Below are 22,852 nucleotides of genomic sequence, written 5' to 3'. Positions count from 1 at the left end.
CTAAGACTGTTTCTACCTCCAGATTTTGGTTTTTTCTTCATTGTCTTCAGCTTTATTTAGTAGTTTTGTTGTTTATGATCAGTACATCACTCTTGAAACCATCTTCCTTTGCATTATTTCAGCCTCCACTGATAAGGAATTGTGAATGTTTTTTTTATGTATTTTTCATAATTCACAGTTCTCCTTTGCAAAAGGTAGTTTAATCGAACTATCGTCTTTTGATTTGAAAGTGTCACAAGTGTCCTTTTTAGTCAAGAAAAAGAGTGTCATAAATAATTCCTCTTTTAGATAGTTGATTACACTTTTTCCATTGTATTTGATTTGAATTAGTATATTTTCAAGTGTCAAAAGCAATTTTAAGTTCGAAATTGCAAAGTGTTGTCTTAGCCTTCCTTTTGTTCTTTTGAAGAGAAAATTGTTAGTACTGTTGCTTTGAAAGAAAATAATTCAAATCTGTACTTAGTTTTCTTTTTGTCATTCTCACATTAAGGAAACTGAAAAACAATACATGCATGTGCATTTGCATTTAGACTGCATGCTGAAATTGATTTAGGAAAAGTGCATCTAGTGTGTGCTCTCTGCTCTATGTTGAAAGAATTTCATCTCTCTTTCCTTAGTAGCTAGGATTTTCATTGCAAAAAGAAAGTAAACGACTGTTTATCATCTTAGATTGCACATTTAGGAATTGTATATCTACATCACGTGGTGAACCTTAAAGGAAAACTTCTTAAGAAAGATCAACTGTAAAATAAACCTCAATGAACATAAAAATGCTTTGGAACCTAATGCACAACATTTAGAAGTCTAGGCTAGAGACGTATTCCGGCGTCGTAAAGCCTGGTAACTATCGCTTTCATCATAGGTTGGGTGATTCCTCCTCTTTGAGATGAAAAGTGCCAGTACGGACTTGTGCTCCCACATACCGTCGAGTATATATTGGGAGACCACAATAGGCTACATCCTTTATCCTTAGGAAGCCATGTTTGCCGCCCTATCGATCGCAATGCACTGAACACAGCATTTGGGAAGATTGACTGTCGTACCGTAAAAAGTATTCTGCAGTTTTGCAATTGGTTTGATAATCCCTCTGTCTAGATTTCAAGAGTAGTCACTTTCGTTCCTTTTCAGACTCCTTAAAAGAAAAGGTCCATCTGAGCACTTGTCACTTCAGGCTCATTAAAAATCAAAGGCGACTAGAGTCATCCTTAGCTTTTTCTCGACTATTAAATATTGAAAAGCAAGTTGTGTCAAAGCGTCATAAAATTCATTTAATTCGGAATAACTTTTTCCCCCTTTTATTTTGAGTTGATCAAGTAATCTGCAATCGTGGAAGAAATTCAATCAAAACCCCGTCCTTCGCAAAGACTAACAAATCAACCGTCTTTGACTCCAGAAACAAAACCATTTCGGGCCAGGCGATCTCGTTTAACTGGGTCAAATTCCCCTATTTTGTTTGAAACTTGTGTTTCACATCCTCGGAGGCTCCAGTTATTCCAACTATTTCTAATATCCCTGTCTCTATAGAAGAAGTTCCACAGTTACAAGAGGACACTAGAACTGATCCTAGTGTAACGGTAAACACATCTATTCCTAAACCAACTCCATCTAGGACTGATTCGGAAGGTGTCAACCCTCCACCATCTATCGTTGTAGAGAGTGTACCTTCTTCGGCACCAGAAATATTTTACAGACCTGACAGTCTGCCTCTTCCACCTGGACTAATTGCAATAAAAGAGATTATGGAGGATCTTCCATTCAGTACCCCATTACATTTTGGAACTGGGATCCACCTATATCCTTCTAATACAGGAGTTAGTCACCCTTCATCACAAGTTCCTATAGAATTGCTAGGAAGTCTTTTGGATAGACTAAATATGTCTGAACAACCATCGACATCTAGGACTGTGTCCTCTAATAAAACAGCAGTGGAACCTCCCGCCACTACTCTGACAATGTTCGCTGGTATACCATCTGTCCCAACTAGCTCTCAACCGCTAGATGGAGTCCACCCAGGGACTGTTTTGACAGTATGGTATGTTTCTGTTTGCTCGTCCAAAATATTATCTGGAATTTCTTATGTTGAGTCTCAGCAAATTGATCCTTCACAAGAGTATCAATTTGGGCAGTCCAATCTACAAAGACCAATTTTCCCTTTCAACAATGGATTGTCTCCATATGGAGGGCAGTATGCCTTTTCATTGCCCCCTCCAGGAGAACAACCATATGAGAGTTCACAACAGAATTCAAGTCAAGCTGGAATTGCATCCAGTAGTTGGGTTCCAATACTGCCTCAACAACCAAGAGTTGTATATTCAATACAACCAAATCAACCTGTGTTGAATATTCCCACTACATCGGCTATTGTGACGATGTTGCAAGTACAAGTGTTGCTTGTTGTATGTCAACCTCAAGTCTCTCAAGTCATAATACAATAGCCTCTTGTCTCCCCGACTGAACCACAATCGCCGATTAGTGGCTCCTGAACTAAAGCGACTCAGACTTAAACAGGTACTATCACCCCTCATCTTGGTCAAACATCCAGTATTGGACAACAACAAATGGCTTCACAACCATGGCTGGTGCAATATCAACAACCACAACTCCAACAAGCTTACTAAGGACCTGAGCAACAAAACTTTGCGGGTAATGGATAACCGTACATTCAAAATGGTTACCATCAGTCATATCATAATGGTTACACCCATCAACCTTATCAAAGTTATCAGCATCAAATACATTATTCTGGTATGCAAAGACCCACTGCTCAAGCGATCCCATCTTATCCTGGGTATGCTTCGCCAAACCTGAATCAACAATTGTCTTTCGTTGCAACTTTAGAATTACCAGATCTGAATCAGCTAACAAATGATCCAATTGCTTACGACCCTTGGTGGCCAGCGATTCCTCATAAACTTCCATCAGATATTCCTCAATTCAATGGAAATCCAAGTGAAGATCCATCGAATCATGTGATGACCTTTCATCTGTGGTGTTCATCCAACACTCTCAATGATGATTCAATTAGGCTTCGCCTTTTTCAGTGAACGTTAACTGGTCCGACAGCAAAATGGTACATCAAATTGCCTAGAGCTTCATTCGATAACTTCAGTGCCCTTGCCACCACCTTTTTAACCCATTTTCAGTTACCAATAAGGTACAAAGGAGGAATGGAGCTTCTTACCAATTTTAAGCTAACTACAACCACTCACATATTTGATCATATTCATGAGTGGCAACATCATCGCCGAATGGTAAAAACATATGTTCCTGATCAGCTGCTAGCTAAATGGTTTATTAAGTCATTGTTACCTTCTATTACAGAAGATGTGACTAAGGGGGGAGTTTTCATTGAAGAGCAAGTCATTGCTCATGCACAATATCTAGACTTGATCTATACTCAGTCTGGCATGCTCTATGACAAAATCCCTGATGCTCCCAGACCAGAGTTTTTTGTTCCTCCTCCTAAATCAAACAAAGACTCTCATGCCGTCGATGGCGTGATAGGTACGACTAGCACGAAAACCAAAAAGGCTACATCTAAGAAAGCCCATATGGTTTCTGGTTAAAATGCAAATGAAGAACTTCTTGCCTCAGAGGTTAATGTTGTGTCGACCGACAAAGGCAAAGAACCAAAGCAACCAGGGGGCAAGAAGAAAGGGAAAAGAAAAAAGAAGAAACAGGATGATTTGTCTCCTAAAAAATCTTCTGCAAACCCTTCTGGGCAAAAGAATCCTAATCAGCCATGTCTCATATGCGATGAGGACCATTGGATGAGAGATTGTCCATATAAAGCTGACGTTAAGAAATTTTTTAAAAGTTCAAAAACCTCAGCGGTATTGACTGATCCGTTTCCAAACCCAGAAACCAATCTGGTTGTTAGCGACAATGCTTCCCCATCCCAAGTGCTTATGTTGTCCATTTCAAAATAGCAAAACGAAGCTGTGATATCGACAAGGAATAAAGATTACGAGAATCCACAGCTGTCGAACAACAAGGCTACAGATCAACCTAGTAGTTCGGCAACAACTTCAACCGAAGTTGTGCCACCCATCATTCCTAAGCTAACAATAAAGCCGCCAAAGTGAGTAGTACACAAATCGACATTTAATCCTCGTGCCCGAGCAGCACATAATTATAATATAGTAGAGGATCTGGCCCAATCGTCGTCCACTATGTCGACACTTGAAGTACTGCAAAATTTCCCTTCTCAAAAGCAGGCTCTATTATCAGCAATAGGTGGGATTGACCCAGCGGATTCCAATCTCGTTGCCTTTCATCATAAAGGATATGAACCTCAGTTACCAGCTCAACTCGCTTTCCTCATACAAGTGAAAGCCCTCAGCAAAACTGTTCATCGAACAATTATTGATGAGGGAGCATCTACCTGCATTATGTCAATGAGTTGCTGGAAGACTTTAGGATCCCCACCCTTGTCAATATCATCAACGACATTAAAAGCATACGATGGATGAACATACACTCCGTATGGGATTTTAAGTAACTTGCAAGTTGAACTGGGGGGCAAGACAGTAGAAATTTTTAATTGACGTCGAAGTTATCGATGGAAACCTCAATTACAATATCCTACTAGGAAGGCCCTGGATTTATGCTATGGCTGTTGTTGTATCAACTTACTTTAGAAATATTGCATTTCCTTTTCAAGGAGAAATTACAATTGTTGATCAACAAACATTTCTCCCCAACAGTTCACAAGTTACAGGAAGCATTCCAATGATCCATGGAAGCTCTCATTCGCTTCAAAATATCGGAGTAGGCCTACTGAAAGACCCTGCCTTGATGGGTACTTTTGCCCTACTGCCTCCGAGTAATCTGGCGGAAGTGGCAACAGTAGGAACCTACAATATGATATCTTCCATTCAGAAGATTTCCAAACATTTTTTTAGCATGGATCATCAACAGGTATTACCTCCAAGACCAATAGAAATTTTGTAGCAATCAATTTTCTCAGCCTGGGCGGAAAACCCAAATCAACGCTCATCAAGTGTTTGGATAGATAGGTCAAAGGAATATGACACATCTTCAGATCCTTGGTCACATATACATTCTAGAGACAAAGGAATTATTCAGTCAGTGATGATAGGAGAGGCACCATGGGAAGATTACCACCATCGTTCCCATCTTCCAGATTACAACGAAGATTATTCCAGTGACCTTGGTCATCCTTCAGTTTTTTATTTTGTATCAAATACTGTAAATACGGTGGATTCTGAGTGAAATCTATCCAATATTGAAGAAACTATCGCCATAAATATCTCGATCAAACCTATTGTTGTAGATAATATTCATGTCGGCAAATCTTGTTCTTCTTCAGAACAGGAAATATATTGCACTCTCTTTTGCAAATTCAGAGATGTCTTTGCATGGTCATATGAAGAAATGCCAGGCATTGACTCGAGCATAGTTGAACACGAAATCAAGATGTATCCAGATGTCAAACCTATATGACAACGGCTTTGGCAGGTACGCCCGAAGAAAGCCAAAGCCATCAAGGCAGAAGTCAAAAAAAATTTACATGCTGGTTTCATTTACTCGGTTCCTCTAACTGATTGGTTATCGAATATTGTTCTTGTGATGAAAAAGCAAGGAACGATTAGGGTGTGCATTGATTACAGGGATGTAAATCAAGCTTGTCCAAAGGACAACTACCCTACACCCTTCATTGACCAGATAATTGATGAATGCGCTGGATGTGAAATCTTTTCATTTATGGATGGATTTTTCGGGTATAATCAAATAAATATCTTCCCACAGGACCAGTCGAAGACTGCATTTATATGTCCGTAGGGCACATTCGTGTACCGCAAATTACCTTTCAGTTTAAAGAATGCAGGGGCAACCTTTGAGAGGGCTATGAATTATGCCTTCCATGACATCAATAACATCGTTCAACCATATCTCGATGATCTTCCAGCTCATTTGTGAAATCGGACTGATCATCCGCAGCATTTGAGAGCTATATTTCTATGTTGCCGACACTACAAAATATGACTCAATCCACACAAGCGTGTGTTTTGTGTCGGTTCTCATCGTTTACTTGGCTTCGTGGTTTCTAAGGACGGAATTCGACTCGACCCATGTAAGGTTCATGCAATCATCGATATGCCCCCACCTTCAAATTTGCTTCAAATTCATAAACTCCAAGGGAAAGCAAACTTTCTGAGGAGGTTCATTCCAAATTATGCCAAACTTGCTAAAGATTATACGCATATTTTGAAAAAAGAAGTACCCTTCAACTGGGATCAGGTTGTGCAAGCTTCCTTTGATGCTATAAAGGAATCCCTAATAAAAGCATCATTAATGTACACTCCTGATTATCAAAAAGACTTTAACCTGTATCTAGCTGTAGCAGATATAACCATCGCAATGGCTTTAGTTCAAGAAGAAAATGGAATTGAACATCCTGTCTCTTATTTAAGCCGAAACTTAAATGACACAGAAAGCAAATACTCCTATGTTGAAAAGCTAGCTCTTGCAGCTGTTCAAGTAGTACAGAGATTTCGACACTATATCCTCTTTCGCAAAATGACCATTTTGTCATATTGCAACCCTATGACTTACATTCTATCACGTCAGTTACTTGGGGGAAAATATTTGAAATGCATAGCTATTTTGCAAGATTTTGATCTGGAATTCGTAAAATCCAAATCAAAGAAATCTCTATTTTTCGTGGAGTTATTATGTGACTTCCCATAGTTGTCCAATGATTCAACATCCAAAGCAACAATCGTGGTTTAATCTTTGTTTCTGATATCATCAAGTGATCCATGGCATGGAGATATAATCAACTATCTCCAAACCCAAACATATAGGCCTAATATCTCTCGCTCTGAACAATGACATACTCGATACCAAGCAAAAGACTACATGATCGTCGATGATACGCTTTACCATCACAGTATCGATACAGTTCTGTGAAGGTGCCTCACCCATGAGGAGGCCGAAAAATTCCTAAATGATTGTCATTCAGGTGTGTGTGGGGGGCATCAATCTGGTTACGCTATAGCACAAAATATTTTACGAGCAGGTTACTTCTGGCCAACAATGTTCAAAGATTGCATAACCGCAATTAGAAGTTGCCATGCTCGTCAAATCTTCGACTGCAAAACCAGAATACCACCCGCACCTCTGCATCCAGTAGTTGTTGTTGGGCCATTCACCAAATGGGACATAGATTTCATGACATGTAACCCCACCTCGGCTAGGGGGCATGGGTATATCATAGTCGCAGTTGACTATTTTAAGAAATGGGCAGAGGCAATGCCTACATTAAACAACAGCGGTGAAACGACTACTCTTTTCTTTTTCAATCATGTAGTCTCTAGGTTCGGTGTTCTGCAAGCTATAGTCATAGATCATGGATCACATTTCTGCAATCACATGATGGTCGAATTGGCTTCCAAATTAGGATTGTCCCATGACAGTTCTACTCCGTATTATCTGCAAGGTAACGGACAAGTTGAGGCCATCAACAAGGTCCGAAAGTGCATGCTACAAAGGATGATTGGAGTCCACAAACGAAGTTGGCACCTAATCATGTACTCAGCCTTGTGGGCATACAGAACCTTGGTAAGAAATGCGACAGGGTTTACACCCTTTCAGCTGGTGTATGGCCTGGAAGCTGTATTACCAACTCAGTGTGAGATTTCATCTCTCAAGCTCGTTAAAAAATAAACCTAGCCACGAGCAGTTTTACACAAAGTTCAAGCTCATTAAAAAATAAACCTAGCCACAAGCAGTTTTACGCGAAGTTTAAGCTCGTTAAAACTAAACCTAGCAATGAGAAAATGTTCCCCCAGAGTTCAAACTCATTAAAAAATGAACCCCACTTTCGGTAAATAACCATTGCGATTGCATGACTATCAGCTTTTGAACCTTGGTTTTGTTCTTACCATCACCTCCACTCGTTTCTAGGCGATCATACGCCTCCATTTGATTGTTTACCCTTTCGAGGAACAGCTAGGATGAGTGATTCTATTAGCCACCTTCTTTACACTGCCATGATTGAAAAGTTCCAAACCTTACCTAGAGCTAGCTGCTATCTGAAAACATCACTCGTTCCTCAAAAAATGAGTCTCCTTTAAGCTCTTTTCATATGACTCGTAAAATATGAAAAGATTGCTGAGAAATTGGCCTCTCCGGCTCATTAAATTGATTGGAAGTGCCATCCCTCCTCTAGATTTTAATCTTTTTGGACCTGAGGGATCATTACACAAAAAGATCGAGCGCTTTTCCTGTTCGGCTCCTTAAAACTATCGAAAAGTCATCCCTTTCATATTATTTTATACTTTTTTAGACTTAAGGGATTATATTATGAAAAAGGGACCACTAGAGTTGCCTTTATGTCTCTTTTTAGACTCTCTAAAATTGAAAAGGACCGAGTTATCTTTGTTGTTAAACTCATTAAAACAATAGTGACAAACTTGTACATGCAGACAAGAGCAAGTTTCACTGTCACTAGGCTCATTAAAACATAGCAATAGGTTTTCCCGAAGGGAAAATTATAGAACAAGCATATGTTATCCTCCTCAAGCTTGAAAAAAATAAAGAGGTACTGGTCAGAAATGACTGGGGAATAAGGGAAGAAAACTTGAATAACTTCATTGGTAGCAGGTCGCTCTTGGACATGACACTTTCACTCCGTCACTATGATTGAGTCGGGTTGGGTTATTCCATTCACCGGTCATATCACCATTGGTCCGTCGTACCATCCATTTTGGGGTTAACGCTACCAATCCATTTCAGTGTCACTGATATGTTCAAGAGAAGTCGCTCAGAGAATTCACCAACCTATCTAATGCCTCATCCGTTGCAATACCTTCACTCTCCATTTTTCATGGCCACCACCCTGAACCTTGTATCATCAGATCATTTTCACCTCCACAAAATAATTTGCTCTGTTCCATGTCATATATGTGGGATTAATTAAGGCCCTCCTACGACGGGTCACTTCTTGTCAACATCAGCTCATTATCCAAGAAGTTGACTTAGGAACAACCCTTTTAGTACTTTGAAGTTTGCATGCCTCAATGGCAAATTTCTCACTTCTGGCGATAGGTTTACATCAATGGCCTTCGACCTAAAGATTTTGCGTGGTGTTCAACATCAACTCATGTATTCACACCACGTGAACTGTATTGTAGTACCTTGAGGGTCATTATCATTATCGGTGATTCCTCTCATGCCTATTAAGAGCTTACATCATTTGCTGGTAATCAGGCGATGTCTTTCCATGTTCAACATCAGAACATCTTTTCACATGGATTGACTTGTACTTCGGGCGAAGATTGAACGAGTTTGAAGACTCTGGATCTAGTTTCATCCATGTGGGCTGCGATATATTCAAGAAAATAAAGACATGAAATGTGCATCACAGTTGCATAGATAATTACCCAAACTAAGGGATGATGGCTCTACCAGAATCATCAGTCTGCCACACAGATGATTATCTGTCTTATGTACATAAAAATGAATTTATAAAGTTGAGCATGGGAATGTCCACCTCAGCTAGATCATGAAAATATTATGAAAATAATGTATTCTATTGTATCTTATTACATGTCACCTCCTAGTTCGAAAAACCACAAATCCTCATTATAAAGCATTTCACCTAACATCAGAAGATTTATGACCTCGTGCTTTAGGGGGAAACTGTTATATACATATTTGGGCACTACAACCCCAATCACATATGTCCATAAACCAAGGGCTTCCAAACCCCTAAAAGTTTTGTTTCATACCCTAAAGTAACAAGGTCATCTGATTACATCATTTCCCAGAAGTTATCCCTGAAAAACGGCTCAGAACTGGTCAAAACTGGACCATACATACTGCTCCATGCTAAGGGTGCGATGCATCTCACCTATTACACATGGGCGCTGAGATGCATACTGAAAATCCCTTCTGTAGGGTGCGATGAGTGAGAGCAAACAAATGGCAAAAGCAGTTTGCTAGGTGGAAACTCAAATAATTTTCTAGAAACTACTCATATGACACTTGTCTCTCTAAATTTGCCCAGGGATGAGTAAGAGATCATGAAATATCCAAGTGGAACCAAGAACTATCAGTGAAATGACACTAATCAAAATCCCAAAAGCTGACTCACTCTCCTACAAACATCTATATATGGATCCCTGATCCTAGAGATCGAGAGGCTGGAATTTTGTAATTTGCAAGGAAGTGTTGTTGGTTTCTCTTTGAAGACATTTTTGGGTGATCTTGCTTTGTATGAGGTGAAGAGGGCTTTCATGCTAGGAGGATGATGCTGGATCAGATAACTTGGTTGTAATCCTCTCTTCTACTACTTCTATCAATAAATCTATTTGAGTTTCCCTCCATATGCTTGTATATCTCTGAATCTTGTATTTGTATATGCATTTATTCGGTTAATGTACATCTAATCCTACATTGTTTATGGTTATAGATCTCTATGTGTTATCGGGAAAACTAGTGTCTATGTAGAGCTACTAGTCCCACTAAGGCAGGTAGCTACCTTAGAAAAAACAGACTAAAACTACTTTCATTTTCCTTTATGAGAAATAGATAAGAGGGGAATAAGGAGACCAACCTCTGTCTTGTGCTTGGTTCCTCGCTCGATTCCTCTCCCTTCTGATAGATCTTTGCCACTCGCTTCCTCGTCTACCCAGCTTCAAAGAGAACCTGTAGAATCAAAGCAGCATAACACTATCCAAGAACATAGATCTATTATCATAAACAATATAGGACCAGATATATATTGACCACACAAATGAATATAACATCAATCATACAAGAATGTGGACGAAAACTTGAATAGCTTTATTGATAATCAAGAAAGAGCAATGAGGATTACAACCAATTGTTCTAACCCAACATCATCCTCTCAACAAGAAAGACCTTCTTCTCCTCATGAAAATCTTAGATCACCCAACACTATGATATTGCACCAAGAAACCAGCAGCACTTCCTTACAAGATACAAAATTCCAGCCTCTGGATCTCTGGGATGAGGGATCCATATATAGATGTTTGCAAAGGGGGGTGAGTCAGCTTTTGATATTTGATTAGTGTCCTCTCTGATAGTTCTTGATTCCACTTGGAGATTGATGATATCTTACTCATCCTTGGGCGAAAGGCAAGTGTCACAGGAGAAGTTTCTAGAATATTCCATGATCCTCCACCTTGCAGATTGACCCCGCCATTTGTCTGCTCTCGCCCATCACACCCCATAGAAGGGATTTTCAAGATGCATCACACCTCCTGTGTGTATTTAGGTGGGATGCAACGTACTTTGACCATGGAGCAGGTGAGATGGTCCAGTTTTGACCAGTTCTGAGCAGTTTTTCATGGAGAACTTCTGGGAGAAGATGTAATCAGTTGACCTTGTTCTTTTAGAGGTTGGAACAACACTTTTAGGGACTTAAGAGCCCTTGGTTTATGGAAATTTATGATTGGGGTTGCAGTACCCAAAAATGCCTATAACAGTTGCCCCCTAAAGCATGAGGTCGTTAATCTGTTGATGTCGGGTGAAATGCTTTATCATGAGGATCTGAAGTTTTTTCAAGCTGGAAGGCGACCTGTAATAAGATACAATACAATACATTATCTTCATAATATTTTCATGATCTAGCTGAGGCGGGCATTCCCATGCTCAACTTTATAAATCCATTTTCATGTACATAAGACAGACAATCGTCTGAGTGTAGACTGATGATTCTGGTAGAGCCATCATCCCTTAGGTTGGATGATTACCTGTGCAGTAATGATGTACATTTGATGTCTTTATTTTCTTGAATATATATCATAGCCTGGACGGATGAAACTAGATCCGGGGTCTTCAATCTCATTCTATCTTCACTCAAAGTACAAGTTGATCCATGTGAGAGATGTTCTGGAGTCGAACATGGAAAGACATCGTCTGATTACCAGCGAATGATGTAAGCTGTTAACAGGCGCGAGAGGAATCACCGATAATGATGATGACCCTCAGGGTACTACAGTACAATTCATGTGGTTTGAATAAAGGACTTGGCGTCGAACACCATGCAAAATCTTTCGGTCGAAGGCCATTGATGTAAACCTGTTGCCGGAAGTGAGAAACTTGCCATTGAGGCATGCAAGCTTCAAAGTACTGAAAGGGTTGTTCCTAGATTGACTTCTTGGATAATGAGCTGATGTTGACAATAAGAGATCCGTCATATGAGGGCCTTAGTGAATCCCACATCAATGACACAGAATGGAGCAAATTATTTTAATGGAGGTGAAAATGATCTGGTGATATAAGGTTCAGGGTGGCGGTCATGAAAGAATGGAGCGTAAATGTATTGCAGTGGGTGAGACACAGGCGAATTCTCAAGCGATTTCTCTTGAACATATCGACGACACTGACATGATGGATCGGTAGCATTAACCCAAATATGGATGGTGTGATGGAACCATGGTGATGTGACCAATGAATGGAACAACCCAACCCAACTCGAATGCGGAGTGAAAGTGTCATGTTCAAGAGCGACTTGCTACCGATAAAGTTTCTTCAAGTTTTCTTCCCAATTTTTCCCCAGTCATTGTTGACTAGTACCTCTTTATTTTGTCAAGCTTGAGGAGGATAACATATGCTTGTTCTATAATTTGCCCTTCGGGCAAACCCATCACTATGTTTTAACAAGTCTAGCGATAGTGAAACTCGTTCTTGTCTGTATGGACAAGTTTGTCGCTATTTCGGTTTTAACGAGTTTAACGACAAGGATAACTCAGTCCTTTTCAATTTTAGAGAGTCTAAAACAGGGACGTAAAGAAAAATCCAATAATCCTTTTTCTTCATATAATCCCTTGAGCCCAAAAAAGTATAAAACAATACAAAAGGGATGAATTTTCAGTACTTTTAACGAGCCGAACAAGACAAGCGCTCGATCTTTTTGTGTAATAATCCCTCAAGTCCAAAAAGATTAAAATCTAAAGGAGGGATAGCACTTTCGGTCCCTTTAATGAGCTGGAGAGGCCAATGGCTCGGAAAGCTTTTCATATTTTACAAGTCAGTTGAAAAGAGCTTAAATGAGACTCGTTTTTTGAGGAATGAGTGATAAATTAGGGTAGCAGCTGATTCTAGGTAAGGTTTGGAATTTTCCAATCACGACAGTGTCACAAGGATGGCTAACAGGATCACTCTTTACAGCTATTCCTCGAAAGGGGTAAACAATCAAATGGAGGTGAATGATCGGCCAATACAGAGTGGAGGTGATGATGAGAACACGACCAAGGCTTCAAAGGCTGGTGATAATACATTCACGACGGTTATTTACTGGAAAATGGTTCATTTTTAATGAGCTTAAACTCTAGGGGAACATTTGATCATTTCTTATGTTTGTTTTTTAACGAGCTTGAATTCCGCGTTAAAACTGCTTGATCCAGTCGTATAATAAGGATGTCTCACATAAAAACGGCATTTTTTCAAAGCTTTGCCCCGCATCCTTTCTTTATGCAAGTTAGGAAATGACCAATCCTACGAGTTTAAAGGGTTAGAGGACCTATAAATTTAAAAAATAAATGATCGCTCTTCGCTTGCATGCCAAAAGGTTTGCATGCCCCCAGGTATAGTGAAGTAGAATTTCTAGGTTACCCCTCAATTTGCAGACAAAACACTTGTTTTATCGGGAAGGCCTACCTTTTCCAGGTTACCCCTCAATTTGCAGACCAAACATTTGTTCTATTGGGAAAGGCCTACCTTAGCAGAAGTATCTTATTTCGTTCTAATCCCATTTTCCAAAATGGACAGGTGTGTTAGCCAGTCATATATCCTCTGCGGAAACCTACCCTATACCCAAGGTTCTCCTGTCGAAACAGGCTAGGGTGCATGCCCCCTGGGTTTCAGTCATATCCTCCAAATCACTCGCGCTCATCAGGAGGATGGACTGGGGATTGATGAGACATTCCTTGCGCGAAAAGACCATTCAGGGTTTTTGTATGACTATTTTCTATGTGTGAACCGGGGAATGAAAGCTGGTCTACGAGCTTGACCACTCTTCATTCATGCGGAAAACACATTACTCTAAAGAGTGAGGAGACAATGGCTCCCATGCAATAAATATAGTCTCGTTCAAGGAGTAGATTATAGTTCAGAGGTCCTTGGACTACCATTACGTTCATGTGAACAGTCTTCCTTCTCAATGTTATCAGGACATTGGGAAGGATCTCTAACAGTCCACTGGTTCCTTTGTCAAAGCCTGATAGATTTCTCGAAAAAGCGATGGCGAACCAAACGCTTTCCAAGCAGTTAAGGAAAGGATACTCACATAAGCCCCTTCATCTATGATGGTAACGGCCATGACCATTCTATATATTTGAGTAATGATTCGAAAAGGTACACTTGTTGGCATTATGATGCACGTGTTGTACTTGATGGCAACCCTCTCATAGAAGAACATCTCACTTACATATAACTACATCAATCTACAGATGTGACTAAATGCATGGGATACAAGACAGCGCAAAGGAATAAGAAGATCAAGTTCTGAGTATGACAAGTTAGCTTTGCCATCAAGTCCAAAGGGGGAGATTGTTGGCACTATGAGACAAGTGTTTTCCTTGATGGCAAAATGACAAATTATAGTGCAGCAGGTCAGTAGCAAAGAATTGATGATCAGACTACAAAGAATGAAGAAAGAAGAGTATATACGCAGGTTCACTATATACCAAGTAGGGTATGCACGCAGGTTCACTATATACCAAGTCGCGTATATGTAGGTTCACTATATACCAAGTAGGGTATACACGTAGGTTCACTATATACCAAGTCGCGTATACGCAGGTTCGCTATATACCAAGTAGGGTATACACATAGTTTCATGCACGGAAAAGCACGTACATGTCGGAAAGCTTACTTTTGGTCTGTGGTAGTTAGTCCTCGGTATTTGAACCTATGGTTTTGGACTGTGGTATCTCGACAAGTGTGTTGATCCCAAGTATTGGGCTCTTGGTATTGATTTATTATGGTTTTGGACTGTGGTATTGAGCAAGGCCTAAGACTATAAAAGGAGAAGAAGATCATTAGGCAAGAACATCCGAAAAGTCTTGAATATCTGAGGAAGGATGAGATCCAGTATACAGGTTATGGGTTGATGATGCATTGCTTGATCTGAGCTAAGGAGGGATCTCACTTGTGGATGGAGAACAAGATCTAAGGATAGATCGGGATCAAATGGTTTGAAATGAACTATTTCTATATGATTGATTATGTTTATTCTAGATCTTTATACTGACGCATGCAATGATCTGAATTGGGTATAACTTAAGTTTGTAATCGCTGCAAGTCATGATTGAATATTTATAGATCTGTACGCGGGTTGGCTTTGGTGTAAGCGCGTATGTACACAGGTTGAGTTCATTGTAGTAGCGTATACCTTTTGAGCTATGATATTTGAAGTTACAGGTGGTTCTGGTTGTTAAAGGGTTCTGATGACAGTTTAAAGGTGTCAGTGTTCTGCATATCTTGTTTGGCTGATTGTGTTTAGCTTCAATATTGATGGATGAGAACTAATATTGGATCAGGATCATAATAACTCATATTTATGAGATCTGATGGACTAGATCTGGGTGCTAACGCATATATTATCCTTGTATATGTCATGATCTGGTTATTTCTGAAGTCAGGAAGTGCAGCAAAGTTATGAATAAGTGATTAATGACATATACGCTGGTTCATCTTGATGAAGTTGCGTATACACGCAGGTTCGGCACTTCCAAGTAGCGTATGCACTCTGATGCATGATTTTGATGGTACAATTGGTTATGATTGTTATTGCAGAGTTCTGTTCTGTGTTCTGGTGACTGTGTTGTTGACAGGGTTTCAATGTTTCAGTGATTCAAAGATTGATGATGCTAGTATTGATTGTTTTGTGCTTCAATGATATTTATGGGTCCAGTATGAAAATTTGATGAAATGTGGCCTTCAGATTATAGTGTTGTGCTTCAGGAGTATCCAGTCTGAAAATGTATGAAACGTGGTACCCGGAGGAGAGAATATTGTAGGCCGGCGCCTACGTACTAGTATCTTAGCTAGTACAAGAGCAAAGGGGGTTGGAGCTCCCTTCCAGGAGAGTCTGGAGAACGAGAGAAGGTTGTAGCCTTCTGTAGGTTGTAGCCTGTGTGCTGGTAAAGGACTACACCAGTACATTGTAAAAGAAGTTTCTTAATAAAGGAAGATAGAAACGAATTGCAGCAGGTGGATTTCACCCACATTGGGTTTCCACCTTATATCATGGTGTTCATGTGTGTTGCTTATGTGTGTTGATCTATCTGTTTTACTGCTACTGTTGACTGTTCATATGGTTAATAATGTTCTGATGCACTCATTAAGGATCAATTAACTGAATCATAAGGTTACTGGATATACGCGGGTTTCATTAATCACAGTTGCATATACACGCGGTTTTACTTAAATGAAGTAGCGTATATGATTCTAAATATGGAAATGAAAAAGTTTTATTGATTTGATAATATTGATTCACCCCCCCCCCCCCCCCCCTCTCAGTATTATTTCCAACAATTGGTATCAGAGTAGGTCCTTTGGTAGAAGTTTGATCGCTTGAAGGAGATCCGTGGAACTATGGGAAAGAAGCTTAAGAAGAAAGCACCTAAGAAGAAGAAGACATCTCAGAATAACTATGACAGTGGGAGAATCGATTGGGGATTAGGTATAAGAAGCTCTTCAGATTCAGAATCAGATTTAGAATCATTTCAGAATGTGCTCTTATGGGTGAGGAAGAAGGATATCAAATAGAGGCAGAATTTAACAGGTTGACAAACAAAATTAGTGAACAAGAAAGACTTCTGAACATAAAGAGTGTTGCCCTCAAAGACGTTGTTACTAGACTAAAGGCTCAACGAGAGTTATTCAAGGACAAATATCAAAAGTTGCAGGATGAAGTAACATCTCTAACAGATGAAGTCAATGAAAGAAGCACAACCATCAAGAAACTCAGAGATAGATCCAGTTACTATGAAATTCTTGAAGCCACGATCCGCTCGCTAAAGGAAGATCCTGAAGAATCAAAGAAGCAGAATAAAGATCTACTCCAAGCTAATGAAAAACAGGTAAACGGAGTTATCAACTTAAAATCTCAGCTAGAATGTGCCTTCAGAATTCGTCAAATGCAGCAGGATCTGAATGAAGAACAAGAAAAGGAGATTCTCAAACTAAGGCATCAGTTGGAAGAAGGAAGGAAAGCTCAAGAAGACATGAAGAAGCAATATCTTGAAAGGGAAGAACAACTTCAAGTTGAGGTAAATATCTTGAAATGTAAATTATAAGAAAAGGATAAACTGTTGCGATTTCAAGATAGTACTAAAGCCTTGGATGATATTCTTAATAGTCAAAGGTCTCTTGCTATCAAGACTGGTCTTGGTTTTCATCAATCTATTGAAGGTGAATCTAGTTCACAAGGTGAGGTAAGGAACTCTAAAGAGAAATATGAAATGATCAACAAGGAGATAAGAGAGATGAAAGGTCAACCCCATCAACAATCAAGGAAAGAGATTCTTCAAAGAAAATCTTTTGCTCCTAACTATGGAAGTAATAGTCGGCCATTTACTCAAATGAATAATATTGAATTTTATGAATGTCATAATCTTGGACATGTTGCAGCTAGATGTAGAAGAAGAATGGTTCAAAATCATCACACGGAAAAATCATCTCATTCCAGGTACTTTAATGGATATTGTTTTTCTTGCAATATGTTTGGTCACAAAGCTACTGATTGCTACAGGAGGAATATGAAACATGTAAGATGTTATGCATGTAACAAGCTTGGACATATAGCAAAGGAATGCAGGAACAAAGTACGGGCACCATACCAAAAGAAGAAAACATCATCACACTTGAAGATATGGAAGAAGAAGGAAGTACAGTCAGAAAGATATGGCACAGCACAATATAATCAGACACAGCACAGCGCAGACATAACAGAATCAGGGGGAGCTGAAAGTGTAAAACTTCAGTGTCCTGAATCTCATACGCAATTTTCTTAAAGGGAAGTCACATATATACGCGAATTAGACACTGCAAAGTCACGTATATGTCAGTCTGAAGAAAATGCAGTAGGGACAGGTTCAGGAAAAGGATTTGTTATGTTTCAGTCCATTATTTTCTCTGTTTGATAATGTTTACAGTCTGTTGAGGATGTGTGGAAATGTCTTGATACTTGTAAGATGTTTAGAAGGGTTTGATCCTAACTTGGTGATGATGATGTCTTGATGCTTATTGCTGATATATGCATGATCAGATCTAACAGTAAACAGATGGCTCAAGTTGAGAGGGAACATATGCCTTTGATAATGCATTGTTGGCATTTAGTCCTTGGTGATGATGCTTATATGGCTAAATGATATATCTTGCTATGATGTGGTTGTGAGTTGTCTATGATAAAATCTCATATGATGCTTGGGGTTACATAGTAGATATTCAGATCAGATTATGGTTGATTCTTTGGTGATGCATATATGGTGTTTACATGGTGATCTTCATAAGGATAAGGAGAAGTACAAAGCTTTAATACACATCTTCCTCACTTGATGATGAGTCACTCATATACTGTTGTTGTCATATGCATAAAGATCATACAATTATGATGCAGGCACTCATGTGGATAAGGATTGTTGTCGTTGATGATATCAAGAAGTTTAGTCAAAAGAGCTTGAGCTCAAGATACATAGTGCTAATACATGGATGACTACTCAAAGTCGCTTTGTTGGAGACATGATGATGAGTTCGTATCTATATGATGATAGGTTGATACTTACATATGTTGATTGATGCAGATGTTCCCAAGTAATGATACTTGGATCATGTAGAGCTTGATATTGATGAAATGGCTATGGTGGTTTCACATATGATATAATGTGAATGATTTCATGATGATGTTTTAAAAGGATGAGTCGACAGGACATTTACAGGTTGTTGATATGGAAATTGGTGTACGCGAGTTGGATGAGGGGTATCCGCGTACATACGCCGATTTATGCAGGTACATACGCATATATGGAGTTTTTGAAGGAAATCAACAGGGACAGACTCTGGTTGCTGAGAGTCAGATATGGGTCTGTCAGAGTCCATTTGGAATAGGTTCAGGGGGAGCAGATAATCTTATAATAATTCATTGTTGGCATTACCTTAGAAGCCCTTGGTTCTAGTACTCAAGTTGTTTTTGATTCAGGTGGATCAGTTGCAGAAAGAAGATCAGAAGAGAACATGATTGCTGATATATACAGTGATTGACAGATGTTGTTGATAGTAGTTATTGATGATTTGCATAGTCTTGATATTTCATCTCTATGTCATATATCTCTTTTGTGGTATCTCTCTCATGATGTCAAGGTCATGTAACAGCCTATATTGGTTTCCCCACTATGCGTGGGATGATGATGTAATGTAATTGGTTGTCATGTGTAAACTTCTGATGTATCCCCACTTGGTTGGGAGGTTGATCCCCACGTGGTTGGGAAATGGATGTATGTATTGAGTCTTTTGGTGATAGGAAGGTCTCTTATGATGTATAATTCATGGTTCTTCTTGAAGAACATCTTTTTGCAGATCTTGCTTTCAGTCAGGAAGAGCATGAACAGCACACATCAGCAGTACAAAGACTTGGCATGGACAGATTGGTACACTTTGGCATATACAAAGGGGGAGCACATTTGGAGATTTCAGCAGGTACTCAGGGGGAGTATGGACAGCAGAATGTTTATCAAGGAAAGAGAATATCTTGGTCCACCCTTTGCCCTTGATGTCAAAGGGGGAGAGTGATTTGGTGTTGTTGCCATCAAGTCCAAAGGGGGAGATTGTTGGCATTATGATGCATGTGTTGTACTTGATGGAAACCCTCTCATAGAAGAACATCTCACTTACACATAACTGGATCAATCTACAGATGTGACTAAATGCATGGGATACAGGACAGCTCAAAGGAATAAGAAGATCAAGTTTTGAGTATGACAAGTTAGCTTTGCCATCAAGTCCAAAGGGGGAGATTGTTGGCGTTATGAGACAAGTGTTGTCCTTGATGGAAAAATGACAACTTATAGTGCAGCAGGTCAGTAGCAAAGAATTGATGATCAGACTACAAAGAATGAAGAAAGAAGAGTATATACGCAGGTTCACTATATAACAAGTAGGGTATACACGCAGGTTCACTATATACCAAGTCGCGTATACGCAGGTTCACTATATACCAAGTAGGGTATACACGCAGGTTCACTATATACCATGTCGCATATACGCAGGTTCGCTATATACCAAGTAGGGTATACACACAGTTTCATGCACGGAAAAGCGCGTACATGTCGGAAAGCTTACTTTTGGTCTGTGGTAGTTAGTCCTTGGTATTTGAACCTATGGTTTTGGACCATGGTATCTCGACAAGTGTGTTGATCCCAAGTATTGGGCTCTTGGTATTGATTTTTTATGGTTTTGGACTGTGGTATTGAGCAAGGCCTAAGACTATAAAAGGAGAAGAAGATCATTAGGCAAGAGCATCCGAAAAGTCTTGAATTCTGAGGAAGGATGAGATCCAGTATACAGGTTATGGGTTGATGATGTATTGCTTAATCTGAGCTAAGGAGGGATCTCATCGGTGGATGGAGAACAAGATCTAAGGATAGATCGAGATCAAATGGTTTGAAATGAACTATTTCTATATGATTGATTATGTTTATTCTAGATCTTTATACTGACGCATGCAATGATCTGAACTGGGTATAACTTAAGTTTGTAATCGCTACAAGTCATGATTGAATATTTATAGATCTGTACGCGGGTTGGCTTTGGTGTAAGCGCGTATGTACGCAGGTTGAGTTCATTGTAGCAGCGTATACCTTTTGAGCTATTATATTTGAAGTTACAGGTGGTTCTGAATGTTAAAGGGTTCTGATGACAGTTTAAAGGTGTCAGTGTTCTGCATATCTTATTTGGCTAATTGTGTTTAGCTTCAATATTGATGGATGAGAACTAATATTGGATCAGGATCATAATGACTCATATTTATGAGATCTGATGGACTAGATCTGGGTGCTAACGCATATATTATCCTTGTATATGTCATGATCTGGTTATTTCTGAAGTCAGGAAGTGCAGCAAAGTTATGAATAAGTGATTAATGACATATACGTTGGTTCATCTTGATGAAGTTGCGTATACACGCAGGTTTGGCACTTCCAAGTAGCGTATGCACTCTGATGCATGATTTTGATGGTACAGTTGGTTATGATTGTTATTGCAGAGTTCTGTTCTGTGTTCTGGTGACTGTGTTGTTGACAGGGTTTCAGTGTTTCAGTGATTCAGAGATTGATGATGCTAGTATTGATTGTTTTGTGCTTCAATGATATTTATGGGTCCAGTATGAAAATTTGATGAAACGTGGCCTTCAGATTATAGTGTTGTGCTTCAGGAGTATCCAGTCTGAAAATGTATGAAACGTGGTACCCGGAGGAGAGAAGATTGTAGGTCGGCGCCTACGTACTAGTATCTTAGCTAGTACAAGAGCAAAGGGGGTTGGAGCTCCCTTCCAGGAGAGTCTGGAGAACGAGAGAAGGTTGTAGCCTTCTGCAGGTTGTAGCCTGCGTGCTGGTAAAGGACTGCACCAGTACATTGTAAAATAAGTTTCTTAATAAAGGAAGATAGAAACGAATTGCAACAGGTGGTTTTCACCCACATTGGGTTTCCACCTTATATCATGGTGTTCATGTGTGTTGCTTATGTGTGTTTATCTATCTGTTTTACTCCTACTGTTGACTGTTCATATGGTTAATAATGTTCTGACGCACTCATTAAGGATCAATTAACTGAATCATAAGGTTAATGGATATACGCGGGTTTCATTAATCACAGTTGCGTATACACGCGGTTTTACTTAAATGAAGTAGCGTATATGATTCTGAATATGGAAATGAAAAATTTTTATTGATTGATAATACTGATTCACCCCCCCCCCCCCTCTCAGTATTATTTCCAACAATTGGTATCAGAGCAGGTCCTTTGGTAGAAGCTTGATCGCTTGAAGGATATCTGTGGAATTATGGGAAATAAGCTTAAGAAGAAAGCACCTAAGAAGAAGATGACATCTCAGAAGAAATATGACAGTGGGAGAATCGATTGGGGATTAGGTATAAGAAGCTCTTCAGGTTCAGAATCAGATTCAGAATCATTTCAAAATGAAGATGAACTATCAGGAACAAATTTGCTATCCTCTGATGTTCCAGCTATCTATCCATTTGGAAAGGATGGAAGTGATAACGAAACAACTGAATGTGCTCTTATGGGTGAGGAAGAAGGATATCAAATAGAGGCATAATTTAACAGGTTTACAAACAAAATTAGTGAACAAGAAAGACTTTTGAACATAAAGAGTGGTGCCCTCAAAGAAGTTGTTACTAGACTAAAGGCTCAACGAGAGTTATTTAAGGACAAATATCAAAAGTTGCAGGATGAAGTAACTTCTCTAAGAGATGAAGTCAATGAAAGAAGCACAGCCATCAAGAAACTCATAGATAGATCCAGTTACTATGAAAGTCTTGAAGCCACGATCCGCTCGCTAAAGGAAGATCTTGAAGAATCAAAGAAGCAGAATAAAGATCTACTCCAAGCTAATGAAAAACAGGTAAACGAAGTTATCAGCTTAAAATCTCAGCTAGAATGTGCCTTCATAATTCGTCAAATGCAGCAGGATCTGAATGAAGAACAAGAAAAGGAGATTCTCAAACTAAGGCATCAGTTGGAAGAAGGAAGGAAAGCTCAAGAAGACATGAAGAAGCAATATCTTGAAAAGGAATAACAACTTCAAGTTGAGGTAAATATCTTGAAATGTAAATTA

This window comes from Pinus tabuliformis, chromosome 5_1, assembly GCF_031772625.1.
Source record: "Pinus tabuliformis cultivar Carrire ecotype Pingquan chromosome 5_1, CPIR1, whole genome shotgun sequence".
Classification (NCBI taxonomy): domain Eukaryota; kingdom Viridiplantae; phylum Streptophyta; class Pinopsida; order Pinales; family Pinaceae; genus Pinus; species Pinus tabuliformis.
The sequence above is the reverse complement of the archived record's forward strand: the minus strand, read 5'-3'. Positions refer to the sequence as shown.